Source organism: Cygnus atratus, chromosome 5 (genome assembly GCF_013377495.2).
Source record: "Cygnus atratus isolate AKBS03 ecotype Queensland, Australia chromosome 5, CAtr_DNAZoo_HiC_assembly, whole genome shotgun sequence".
NCBI lineage: Eukaryota > Metazoa > Chordata > Aves > Anseriformes > Anatidae > Cygnus > Cygnus atratus.
In genome coordinates this window covers 26,581,312-26,595,639 of record NC_066366.1, presented here as the reverse complement: position 1 = coordinate 26,595,639, position 14,328 = coordinate 26,581,312, and positions in this window count along the sequence as shown.

The window sequence follows — 14,328 nt, the reverse complement described above, 5'->3', positions numbered from 1 at the left end:
GAAACAGACTAACCCCTGATTTAATTATTATTTTACATGAGGTAAATTCAGTGAATTCAATATTGACACCTCCAGATTGGACTAGATGACTTCCTTCCAGCCAGAAAAATGAGATGAATCTATGAAAATCTCCTCAACAGAGAGAATATTGTGTGGTCTGGTAAGCACCAACCTTGGAAGCCCCCAGCATTTCAAGTGGGTATCATAACCACTCCTGGATTAAGACAGCTGTCCACTTCATTACCATGCAAACCTGGTGAATCACTTCACAGTGAATCACCTCACAAATTTCATCTGTCTGGTTGTCATAAAAATCTACTCTCATTCTCCCAGAGCAGAGAACATGAAACACAATGTGTAAAATACTAACATTTTTACAAAGATGGGTCTAAAGGTATGCATCGTAAAGGTGAATTATAGAAGCCAGAGCTTGTATTTAATGTCTGCAAAATCACCTAAAGCTTTCTCTTTAATCTACCCATACAATGAACAGATGACTAGTCATAGCAATTGCCAGGGACACTTATAAATGAAATAGCTTTCATTCTTCAATATGTTTGAAGATCATTACTTGGACTGTCTTGTACATTGTAGTAGGTTTTTTGTAGGTTTAAAAATGTCTGTGGTACACCTAACAGAACTTCATATTTTTGCTTAATTTCAGTGTTTTAAAAACAAACAAACAAACAAAACACACCATCCTGTATTAATAATTTAAGGTAACACTGAGGAAGATATGGCCCCCACTGGATTAGGCCACTGTGCAGTGTGACTTCTTCACAAGGTGGGAAGACCTTCACTCTAGCTGTCATTGCTAATAAGAGAAGAAAGGGAAAGTACCCCACAAATCTGCAACCTGATCACAAAAAAGACTGTGAAATATCAGAAGCAGGAAGGAGCTCTGTGGCAGCCAATTCAGTGTTTAGAGAGTGCCATTCAGTAGCAGCTCAGTTCTTCCTATTTACACAACTGGACTAAAATAAACAGGAGTTTATATCAGGGAACCATTGCACTTGAAGACTTCCTTGAAACCTTCATCTCCTTCTGTTTCCCAACCCTTCTATTCCAATGACCCTTTAAAGAAATAAGCCTGTTGCCATAAAGCTTTGTGTCTTACTTCTCAGTGCATTTTGCACAAATTGAGTGACACCTTTATCACACCCACAACACAGACCCAGAATTGTGGTAAATCAGCAGCAGGTCATTAGGAACCAAAAGCAAACATCAAGTGTTGCACTTTTATACTACTACTTTTTACACATGCAGTCAACTATGTGAGGATGAAACCTCATGTTAAAATAACTTTTTGCAACACCACTGCTGTCGTTAGATTGGGACTTGTACCTCTGATTTATAGTGAAGGGATTAAATTAATGAATGGCAAGTTGGTTTGCTGTACACTACAGGAAATACCAGTAACAATTGAATTGTATTTTGCAGAAGAACAGAAAAATGCAGTTACACATACATAATAAAGTCATACAGTGTTTACTATTTGTTCAGTGAAAATTTGTCATAAATCATGGATGGATGCAACTGCAGCGCTATAATTACAGTACTGTACTTCAGGAGGGCAAAGTACTGTGATAACTTAGGGATTGCTTAAGTACTTAAGTACTAAAAACCATGGCAAGCTATATAATTCTGGAGCATCAGGTCAGCAAACGCAAAAAACGGCAAAAGATGATTTTAAGAAATGTTATTAAAAAACCTCAGTGGGAGAGCTGTGAATCCAGATTCTATTTAACACAAACCACTAAAGCCTGGGGAGAGAAGGAGTTCCTCAGGACAGCCCTGGGTTTGGCATGCTGTTTGCCATTTGAATAAGACACACTGACTGGGTATTTTCCTGTAACAAAAAATAAGTCTGCAAATATTTTTCCAAAAACAAAACAGAAAAAAATACCACTTTCACGGCCTATACTTGAATGACTGGGATAATGGCATTGGGTAAGTGGTCATTGTCTGAACAAATTATTATAGCAAATAGCGAGACACAAGCAAATGGCAAATTACAGGCAAATCACCAGGCCATTCCTCCTCTCAAGAGAATTAAGCTTAGTGAAGCAAGTTGTATGGTCCTTCTCGTTGCCATACGGACATACACAGATACCCTAGCGTATGTTCTGTCATATATACACTATAGACATGGGAATTATAATTTGAAGCACAATGCTGTAATTTCATGAAATAGTTTGGGAAAATGCTACACTACCTCATATAAAATACAAGCTAGTGTTCAAAACTAGCAAGCACTACAGATCTGTTCATGTCCTACATTGTTTTACTCTTAAACTGTCACACAGAATGATAGCAAGTATCCTGTAAGGTCGAAGATGAGGGCTATTGTTTAATTGTTAGCAATGAACTGAGCACAAATAACAACCTAACTAGAACTAACAATTCAGCACTTCTTCCTGAAGTTGTAGCCAGTTTCTCACTACTACTTCAAAATAGTGTCGGTGCACTACTTTCAGCTGTTAGTCTGCATTTCTTGTCACCCACGTGATCTCAGAACAAGGCTGTCATGGCTCCTACCTGTGCCCCTTGCCCCAGGAGGGGCCTGGCAGAAGGCAGCCATCAGCTTTCCTCATGCACTCCCTGCACATTCGTTCCCCAAGGGTCGGCGTTGGGGCCCATCCTCTTTAATATCTCTATTGATGATTTGGATGAGGGTATTGAGTGCACCCTCAGTAAGTTTGCACATGATACCAACTTGGGGGAAGTGTCGATCTGCCGGAGGGTAGGAAGGCCCTGCAGAGGGACCTGGACAGGATGGGTCAACGGGCAGAGGGCAACAGGATGAGGTTCAACATGGCTTAGTGCCGGGTCCTGCACTTTGGTCACAACAACCCCATGTAGCGCTACAGGCCTGGGGGAGAGTGCCTCGAAGGCTGTGCAGAGGAAAAGGATCTGGGAGTGTTGGTCGATGCTCGCCTGAACATGAGCCAGCAGTGTGCCCAGGTGGCCAAGAAGGCCAGCGGCATCCTGACTTGTATCAGGAATAGTGTAGCCAGCAGGACCAGGGAGGTGATTGTCCCCCTGTACTCTGCCCTACTGAGGCCGCACCTCGAGTACTGTGTTCAGTTTTGGGCCCCTCACTACAAGAGGGACATGGAGGCCCTGGAGCGTGTCCAGAGAAGGGCTACGAAGCTGGTGAAGGGCCTGGGACACAAGTCCTGTGAGGAGCAGCTGAGGGACCTGCGGTTGTTTAGTCTGGAGAAGAGGAAGCTCAGGGAAGACCTTACTGCTCTCTACAACTACCTGAAAACTTCTTTACTGTGAGGGTGACAGAGCACTGGAACAGGTTGCCCACAGAGGTTGTGGAGTCTCCTTCTCTGGAAATATTCAAAACCTGCCTGTATGCCATCCTGCACAATGTGCTCTAGGTGATCCTGCTCAGCAGGGCATTTGGACTAGATGATCTTCAGAGGTCCCTTCCAACCTCGGCAATTCTGTGATTCTGTGTAAGGAAGTTGTGAAGAGCTGGGTGTTGGCCTCTTCTTGCAGATAACCGGTGATAGGACTAGAGGCAATGGCCTCAAGTTGCACCAGGGGAGGTTCAGGCTGGAAATTAGGTGACATTTCTTCTCAGAGAGAGTAGTCAGACATTGGAATGGGTTGCCCAGGGAGGTGGTGGAGTCACCATTCCTGGAAGTGTTTAAGGAAAGGTTGGACATGGTGCTTAGGGATATGGTCTAGTGGGTGATATTGGTGGCAGGGGGATGGTTGGACCAGATGATCTTGAAGGTCTTTTCCAACCTTAATGATTCTGTGATTCATCCCACCAGGGTCACCCGGTTTCCACCAATATTACAGCCACTTCATCTTCAGAGGGATGAGCAGAATCTGTCCATAAAAGGTGATTTGGTCAGGGCCAGTTTGTTTGACATCTCATCAGTCATTTTGGCTTCTCTTATTGCAACATTAGGATTCCTCTCTCTAACTGTTGGTATAAACTCTCTTTGAAGGCAATCTTTTTTTGCTTTTTTTCTTTTTGTGAAAAAGTGACAAGGACTGGAAGGGTGGGTTTAAATGTTAATGGAAAAAAGAAGAAATTTTGAAACCCTGTAAAATGTTGTTTCTGCCACACTCTGCATTTCCTGGGTGCCTGCTGCAATGATGACTGGGTTGCTCTGCTTCTCTGGTCCTGGGTGCTGAGAACGAAGGCCAGCTGAGGCCATACCTCCTGAATCCACCTCGCAGGGCTCCAGGGACTGCCTGAGTCTCGTGAAAGCAACAGCAAAGCAGTTCCTTGGCAGATAAGGTGCAAGTGCTCCCACCTCCCACTTCACACTGGGAACCCTTTACCTGTTTTGACAGTGCCCCTTGCAGCTTTGTTGTACAGGATGGGTTTCTTTCCAGTCTCCTTTTCACATGAATCATAATACAGATGACAAAGGACATATGCTGAATTATAGTCAGATTGTCAGGTAGTTTTGTGTGCTTACATATGAGGGAATACAGCAGAGGTGATCAAAAGAATTGCTTGCTACAATATTGGGATTATGTCCTATTTCAAAAATGCATTCATCATTAAAAAGGTTCTTTTGTGCCAGCTAAATTGGATGCAAGTGAAGGAGGGAAACACACATTCTTAAATTTATTGGGGTAAAACAATGCTAAGAGTGGGACTGCTTAAAAAGCTAATGTCACTATTAGTAATACCATTAATTACCGCAAAATGCCTTGGACTTAAATGAGGAACACAGCAACGGAATCAGTTATATCCCCCAAAGTGTATTCTTATTTTCAGCTATGTTCCGCACAACTCCAGTTCAAGAACCACTGGATTACAAGACCTAGCTCTTCACTATTCTTCTTTGACGTTTTAAGGTACTAAGCGCAAGTCTCCTGAGAAGATGGGGTGCACCACTTGCTCACAGATTCTTTTACTGAAAATTTTGAAAATAATATTGAAATATTCAAATAGTATTTGAATATACATTCAAATAATTTGAAAATAATGATTAATTAATAACATCACCACATGGCATTTGATATGTATCTTGCAGTTTGAAAAAACAAGAAAAGGACAAACAAAAAAAAAAACACAGAAATTTTCCATGAAGTTCTCTCTACAATGAGTAACTCCCGTTGGAAGCACAGATCAAAGGACTAATTTATAACAAGACACTGGACAGCTAGAAGTCATCACAGTTGTTTATACAGGCTACTTACAGGCCAAATACAGAGAGCCAGCATCCAGCCACAGAACTGCTCCGAAAGCCCTTCTAGTCCCCAGATGACTCTCTCCCTGCAGCACTGCCACCTGCCTGGCTATGCCCCATCCCATTTTTTCATTTTATGAAGCGAAATACACCCAAGTATTACAGTGCACAAGGCAGGGAGCAAGCTACATCCTGAAATACCTTCCAAGTAAAACCATCGTCTCTTTGCAAAGAGAATCAATCCACCCTTGAGATGACTAAAAACCCCCAAATTACCTTCTTTACCCACCCCTGACTTCTGTGTGAGGAGTAGTAGGTTTGATGAAAAACAAACAAACAAACAAAAAAACCAAACCTGAGCGTTGATCCCCTATCATACTCTGTCACGTACATTTGGCTCTGATAACGACTAAAGTTCTGTAAAATACAAATGCTGATAGTTACAATTTTAAACTGTCAAATTATACTGCTCAACTATAAACCTGTTTTCTAGTAAAAATGTGAACTGTTTCTCTGAATTATAAAGGGAAAAAAGTGAAACAGGAAGATATCATGGACAAAGCTGTAATTACTGAAGGTTCCGGTGACAACAGCAAGCTCGGGAACCTTGCCCTTCTGGTTAATTACGATGTCATTTAGATGCCCTCAATGTACCATGTGCACAGGCCTTTACTTCAGGGCCTATCATTTATTCTATATATTAACATCCAGAACTATAACCTTGATATAACCTAGTCATTGGGAATGGCCACAAACCCTGCCACGGCATGTCTGGATGGCAATGCTGCTGCTTTATTGCATCTGAGACAGAACCACAGAAAACACACTGCTTTTAAAATGGATCGTAAGGTAAGAAAAGCATTGCTAACTGGAGGTGCATTGAATTGACCAGTAGCTCTGTACTTCTGGCACCATGCACTTGAAAAAGTGCCTGTAAAGGATATTAATTAGTTAACCTCTACCACCTCCAGCGTAGGCAACTAAGTCCTACTGGAGAAACACGCCTGTTAAAATATGAAAATATATGGACTGCTGTTCAGATGTTAGATTTCAGTTCCAAGCTAGACCCAGTATTCATTTTTCTCATGTGGAGAAATAGAAACAGATGTGGAGTATCTGGTTCTGATTTCCCCTGCCGTGTGGTGATCAGGAGGAGTTCCACTGAGTAAAGCCAGATCAGGTTGAAACGAGCTGCCTCGTAAATACTACTGAGGATCTAGAATCGGAGCCCTGAAACTTGCTTCAGACCACAGGGTCTGCCTCTGTCTCTAAAGGCTCAGTAACAATCCCCTCAGATGTCCATTTCCAAAATGAAAGCTGGTATTCCCAAGCAGAACCTTGCCCAGAACCAAACATTTTTCAATAAGCAAGTTTCTTTACTCTGAAGCATCCCGTGACTGTGTATTAATTATCTGGTACATTGCTAATGAAATGGCATTTAAAAAGATAAAATGACTTGACCGAAATAGGTCGCGTGGTTTTTACGGGTGAACACAAAGTTCAAGGAAGGCCAACTTGGCCTTCCTTGGAAGGTCAAGTTCTTGTGTTTGTCAGAGCACTTGCTATTGCCCACGGGGTTCGTTCACTTGCTGACCCAAGTCTTCCCAGAATATTTCTGATCCAATACATTGGGAGTGCTGTATAACGGCTTGCTCTACATTAAAAACTAGCAGCACTTCTATGTAAAACACTATTTAAAACCCTGCAGCATTAGAAGAGATGTAGAAACACCCTCCCCACCAACAGAAACGTCGGCCACGTCTCGGTGCAAGCCAACACCGTTTCTAACGGCCGGGACACACGCCTAAAACAAAACGCAGGCGTCGGAGCCGGACCGCTGCCGAGCCCCTGCTGCCCCGGTCGGGCCGGACCGCTCTCGCCGCCCGCCCGCCATCTTCTGCGCAGCACCGCGGGAGGCCGGGCCGGGCCGGGCCGGGCCGGGCCGGGCAGGCGCCGCGGGCCGAGCCACCCGAGGCGGAGCGGCGCCAGCATTTCGGCGGCCCCAACCGGCGGCGGCGGAGCGCGGGCGGCCCCTGCTGTTGCGCGGCGGCAGCGCGGGCGAAGGCCCCGATAGCTCACGGGGCCCGAGCCCCGGGCTGCGCCCGAGCCGCCGGCAGCCCGCAGTCGCTGCCCGGCGGGCCCTCGGCCGTCCCGTGAGGTGCTTGTGGCGGGAGGGCTGCACCCCGTGAGACCCCGTCTGAGGAACACGTTCGAAAGCAACTTTTTAAAGGATTTATGACCCTAACCAGAAGAAACTAACGGGTCACTTCAGGAGGGCTGTGTCTGCCCTGCGAAAAGACTGGAACCTTTGAAAAAAGAGACCCAAATTCTTTCATTCGCCTCAATTGTCTTAAGTAAATAGTGCGCTGAGATGAGGATTAATATTAAATATCGTAATTCTAACGGCTTTCAACAGGAGGAAATGGAAAACGTTAGTGAAATTAACCTGACAGATGAGGTACCAGAGCTGCAATTTTAAAAGTAATATCCTTCCGCAAGATCCAAGAAAAACTAAATAGCCTTGTGTTTTTCTGTAGGCTCCTTATTTTATTTTCTGCTGCTTTGACTGGCAAGCCCAAATATTTTAGCATAAAAGTTATTACCGAGGAAAAAAACATGATTATTTCATGAAGATTACGTTGGAGGTGCATCTCATACCTCTAATAGCATATTATTAGCTTTAGAAAAAATGTTTATCCAGCTGTTCTTCTCACTAAAAACTCAGTGGATTCAACAGATCAACATGACAATTATAGCTGTGCTTTTTTTTCCAGTGTTTTTGGAAATTAACATTCACTGAAATTAGTGTCTCTTCAAAATATTTTGCATTTGCTAAATCTACATTTTCTGATGGAGAAACATTCCAGTGAAAAATCTGTGACCAACTATAGGGTGGACATCAGTCAGCTCATTTTGAGGAAAGATATTTGGCTTCTCCTACGTGTGACTGTTTTATCATTTGTGTGATTCGAAACCTCAGGACCCTGGAGGGAGGAGAAAGAGTCTGGGAAATGGAGAGCTCCCCTCTCATTGAGGAGGGAGTGGTTCGGGAGCATCTGAGTGGGATCAACGCACACAAATCCATGGGCCCTGATGGGATGCATCCACGTGTGCTGAGGAAGCTGGCAGAGATGATCGCCGAACCGCTCTCTATCATTTTTGAAAGGTCTTGGAGAACAGGAGAGGTGCCTGAAGACTGGAGGATAGCCAATGTCACACGGGTCTTCAAGAAGGGCAAGAAGGAGGATCCGGGAAACTACAGGCCAGTCGGTCTCACTTCTGTCCCTGGAAAGGTGTTGGAACAGCTTGTTCTGGATGCCATCTCCAAGCAATCGGAAGAGAAGAAGGTTATGAAGAGTAGTCAGCATGGATTCACCAAGGGGAAATCGTGCTTGACCAACCTCGTTGCCTTCTATGATGGCATCACTAGCTGGGTAGATGGGGGAGAGCAGTGGATGTCATCTACCTTGACTTTAGCAAGACTTTTGATGCTGTCTTCCATGACATCCTGCTAGCAAAGCTGAGAAAATGTGGGATAGATGAGTGGACAGTAAGGTAGGTTGAGAACTGGCTGACTGGCCGAGCTCAGAGGGTAGTGATCGGTGGCGCAGAGTCTGGCTGGAGACCTGTGACTAGCGGTGTTCCCCAGGGGTCGGTGCTGGGTCCGGTCTTGTTCAACATCTTCATCGACAATCTTGACGAGGGAATAGTGTCTGCCCTCAGCACGTATGCCAATGATACAAAGCTGGGAGGAGTGGCTGACACGCCAGAAGGCTGTGCTGCCATTCAGCGAGACCTGGACAGGCTGGAGAGCTGGGCAGGAAGAAACCAAATGAAGTTTAACAAGAGCAAGTGTAGAGTCCTGCACCTGGGAAGGAACAACCTCATGGATCAGTACAGGCTGGGGTATAACTTGCTGGAGAGGAGCTCTGCGGAGAAGGACCTGAGGGTCCTGGTGGACGACAGGTTGCCATGAGCCAGCAGTGTGCCCTTGTGGCCAAGAAGGCCAATGGGATCCTGGTGTGCATTAAAAGAAGTGTGGCCAGCAGGTCAAGGGAGGTGATCCTCCCCCTCTACTCTGCCCTGGTCAGGCCTCACCTGGAGTGCTGTGCCCAGTTCTGGGCTCCCCTGTACAAAAAAGACAGGGATCTCCTGGAAAGAGTCCAGCGGAGGGCCACAAAGATGATACGGGGCCTGGAGCATCTTCTGCATGAGGAAAGGCTTAGAGACGTGGGTCTGTTCAGCCTTGAGAAAAGAAGACTGAGATGAGATCTTATTAATGTTTAAAAATACCTTAAGTGTGGGAGACAAAGGGATTTGGCCAACCTCTTTTCAGTGGTTTATGGGGACAGGACAAGGAGCAATGGCCACAAAATGGATCACAGGAAGTTCTGCACCAATATGCGAAAGAACTTCACAGTATGGGTGACAGGGCTCTGGAACAGGCTGCCCAGGGAGGTTGTGGAGCTTCCTTCTCTGGAGATATTCAAGACCCATCTGGACGCCTACCTGGGCAACCTGCTCTAAGGAAACTGCTTTGGCAGGGGGGTTGGACCCGATGATCTCTTGAGGTCCCTTCCAACCCCTACAATTCTGTGATTCTGTGAAATGTGGTTGGACACCATGAACTAAACACCAAGGAGAAGCAGTGCAGAAATGTGAATTTCTGGTTTACATGGATTTTTGAAAATATCCTCTTCGTGGAATTACTGTGTGAATTCACATGGCTGTTACACTCCAAGACTTTCATTTCAGTCTACCAGAAGGACAAAACTACAAATTCAATCAGATCCTCTCAGTGACCCATAGATATGAATAAGACCAGAGCTGGTGAACAGTGGCACACACTTACTTGCCTGAAGGTTGCCATCAAAGTTAGCAAGTCTCTTGACAAGCCTAAAACACAGGACACTTGCCAAAGCACACATTATTTAAGATCCTTCTAATCCGTGTAAATGTAATCATCATTATTTGAACAATTTTGGAGGAAAGGACGAACATAAAAGAGGATCCTGCTCACCTCCTGATAGCTTTACCTAGAGTGGTGCACACAGCCTCAAGTTACCTAAACACTAAAGTATGATTTCATCAATGACTTGATTGTAATGGCTGGAGAAAAAAAAATGAAAACAAGAAAAAAACAAACAGTTGTTTTTCTTTCTTCTACAGTTGTAGCATAGAAAGGAACTTACTTATTTCTGCATAAGTGATTCAGTCCTTCACCTAAAACTAGCTAAACCTAGCATTACAGCAGTTCACTATGATAGGAAACATGTTGTGGGATTTTATCCTGGAAAATCCACTATCCACTACTAAATGGATTGAAATCTGCTTACTATAATAAATACAAACAGCTTTCCAGTGCTGTTTTCTATTTATGGCTGACCAGAGCAGAAATTGGTCTGTTAACTACAACAGTTAAATGTATTTTAACTAGTAGAATTGTCCAGAGAATAAAGGATAAGGATTTATACTGAAAAAATAAAAGGTGTAGATGTTGTCTTTCTGGGAAATACAAGGGAGAGGAACATGGAATACCTGAACTATAGTCTCATGTGACAAAATACCAAAATTACAGAATGTTTTTCCTGGCTTTCACTAGACAAATGCTTTTTTCCAAAAAGGTGTTGCTTAATTAAAAGTGAAATAAAATACCCATTTACCCTGGGGGGGAGGGGGGGGGTGTCAAACCAGTTTGCATAACCAATACACTGCAGGTTATTTAGTTTCAGGTCTGAATTATCTATTCCATGTGTGTCAACAATAGTATCTTCTTGATATTGTAAAGCTCCTTAACACAGGAGGCTATAGCATCCAGTAGCAAGTTAAGTAACCTTAAAGGCTTATTGGTCCAAGATTCTGATGGAGACAGAAGCTGTTTAATGATGTTTGAAATTTTGTAGACAAAGAGAACATAGCTTTTGCATCCCGTACACAGGGGTTAATACAAAAAATATATATGATTATTTCAGACTGTAAATGGTACAAATGTTTCAAGTCTGAGCCTTAGAGAGCAGAATGAAGTACTTGTGCTCACACTGAGTTTATCCTTTTTCCTAACAGGAAAAGAAGAAATAATCACAGTTTACAGGAGGGTCTCTGCACTGCACCTGCAGATCTGTTGCTGCAGTCCATCATCTCTGTTACATTTGGAAGTGGTGTATTTAAAATATGTTGAGCCACACTTAGGAATAACTCTGAATGCTTCCTGTACTGTCTCCTTGCTTCAGTCTCAACCAAGGCTGGAATCTAATAACTCGGAACTAGTGATTTCCTGGCAGAATATTATATTTCAGCTTGCAATCATTCTTTCTGGGAATTGAGGTAGTGCAGTGGAGAGTGCTGAATCCCTAACTGTGCAGGCTGGATTAGATTTACTCTAATCCAATGTTTAAAAACAATATTTACCTGGCTTTAGTGGAATTTTAGCCATTTCCTTTATTACTTTGATGATACTTCAGAGATAGTTCTAAACCTGGACAGGAAGAAGAAAAAAAACAAAATGTATTCCTGGGAAAATTACAGCAGTCGGTGTAAACATGCCTTTTTCAAGCATTCTAATATAATATATAGTATGTTACACATTATATACAAATCGATTAAGAAGAAATAATTTACTGCAAAAAATTAAGTAAAACATGTTTTTGCCACAGAGAGTGTGCTGTTTGGCATATTCTGTTTTCATTGTCAAATCTTGGCACTTTTCTAATGTACAGGTGATATGAAGGCAACCATAGGGTTAATCTTCCGGGTTTATAACAGTCCATCTATCCTTCGCAAGAGACAACATGAAATGCAATCAAATTGTGACTTTCTTCTAATAGATCTATGTAGATCTAGCAAGCAACAATTATTATTATTATTTAATAATAATAATAATAATAATTTGCCACTCCTGAAATTATTTGACTAGTATCAACCTGGATGCAACTTGGAAATCTATAAGTATTGCTGTAAGATCAAAGTTCATTGCCACCATGTCTGGCTAACACAGGCAAATATTAACATGAAGGAGAAAATGGCTTGTACCAGAACTTGGACCCCTTACTAATTTAGAGTTCTTTATTTAGAACAGAACAAGGAGTTACGACACACAATATTTTGAGGCTTTATTTCCACTCAGTTTATTCCATTCAGGATTTCAAATACAAATCCTAAGCTGTCACAGGTTTTGTTTTTGTGTGCACAGTTCTTCCACAAACAGGGCAGAAATTACTTTCAGACAGGAGTCATTATTTAAATAACACATGATTCCAACCAGTTACAAATGCACTGGCTGAGCAAGAAAATTAAATTAAGGGGGAAAAGACTTGGCAAATTTCATCAGTTTAAAGGATTATGAAACGTAGAAAAAGTTCTAGAGGATCTGCAAACTGAAAACACCACAAAGGTCTCATCCGTGGCTATTTACAGGGCTATGTTTAATGACAAGTTTTGCAAGCAAACCATTTGGCAAAAGATTCATCATGAAGAAATGAAAATAACAACAGTAAAATCTAGTAGTTACATATATATTCAAAAAGACATGCAAAAATGAAGTCATTTTTTTCTCAAAAAAAAAAAATCCTTCTTATTGATACCAAGTGGAATGAGAGGCCTCTCAAAGGACTCAGGGTGATTCAAGTTCCCACTTTTCTCAGGGGTAACAAAGAGTTCACAGTCATTCCTTGAAATCCAGAGGATCAGAGAATCAGTCTTAGATCTCTGCCCAACCTGGGATTCATTTGTCCTTGGCTCCTTGTCTTCAGAATGATCACTTTTCTTCCGCAGAAACAAGGGAAATTAGATCCACCTTCATCCCTGTGAGGCTTGCTGGCCTGAATTCCCACCTTGTCCCTTTGATCTCCCATTGAGATCCTCTTTGCGGTAGTTTTCAGCCCATCCAAGCAGTTCTGTGGGCAGCACATAGCACCTGCTATTAGCAATCTCCTTGAGTACAGCTGGGAACATAATTTGGTCCTCCATGCTACTGCATACCACCTTATCAGAGCTGAAGAGTAACCCTGAAATTAAAATATTCATAAGCTCTGGGATTTTGTAAAATGTGAACTTTCCCTAATTATTTCCAGTTGGCCACAATCTTAACTAGAGATTAAATAGCAATGGGTTCATTAAAAGCATGTTTATATGTTCTAGAAAATTGTAGTATTACTCTATTTATGTGTATTCAGTTGTTACAAGAAGAAACTGAGGTCACACTTTCCACCAAAGGGAAATTCAGCTTCCAGAACCAGAAATCCTTTGGTTCCTGTTCCCAAAAATAGCCTGCACCTTCACTGCACAGCAGGCCAGCCACCACCCATGGGGGCTTATTGGAACCAGCCCAGCAAGTCTGGGTTGCTTTCCTTGAAATACGTTTTGCCTAGAGAATCCCTATCAAATCTGAGCCTTTAAATATCTCTGAGGAAAAAAAAATACAGTATACAGCAATTGCGCCAGGTCTAGCCACACCGTCTAATCGTTTTCTACAGGGCTAGCAAGGTCCCACAGGAGGTGATGAATAGTGCAGTTACGGGGGGAACCATTGCTGAACTGTAATTGGGTAAGAGCGATGTATGCGAAAGCAACATCCTTATGGTCCATGAAATGACATGAATGTTACTGGTGAATTACAATGGCATTGTAACAGAACAAAATAAAAATATCAAGAATTTTCACAGACTTCGTTTAGCAACTACAAGTACCAATGTGATTGATAAATCATAGTCAAGGATAGCTCAGAAGAGGTTTTGACTCTCAAAAAATGTGGCACAGAATTTCAGATGAAAAGCTGAAAAAACACAATTACCTAACTCCCAAGGTGCTCCAGCTTATCACCAGAGTACTGTTTCAAGAGCCAGTAGCAGTCTGCAGCCTGTTGCTGCCAGACGGGAAAGCAAATCAACAAAATAGCTTACTACCTTTAACACATTTAGAAGCAGTGCATTAAATAGGGGTAAGATTAAAGTTAAAATTCCATTACACAGTTTGCCCTTCTCATGCATACAATTTAATTAAGGGTTCTCACTCATACTGAAATATGCTACTGATTTTAACACAGTTATTTTCAACACATTGTGATACAAGCAAAGAATTAGACTCTTTGTGCTCCTAGGAGCCTTCTTCGATGAAGCAATCCAGTGCAAAATCCAGTGATACTGACATGTTATTATATGCA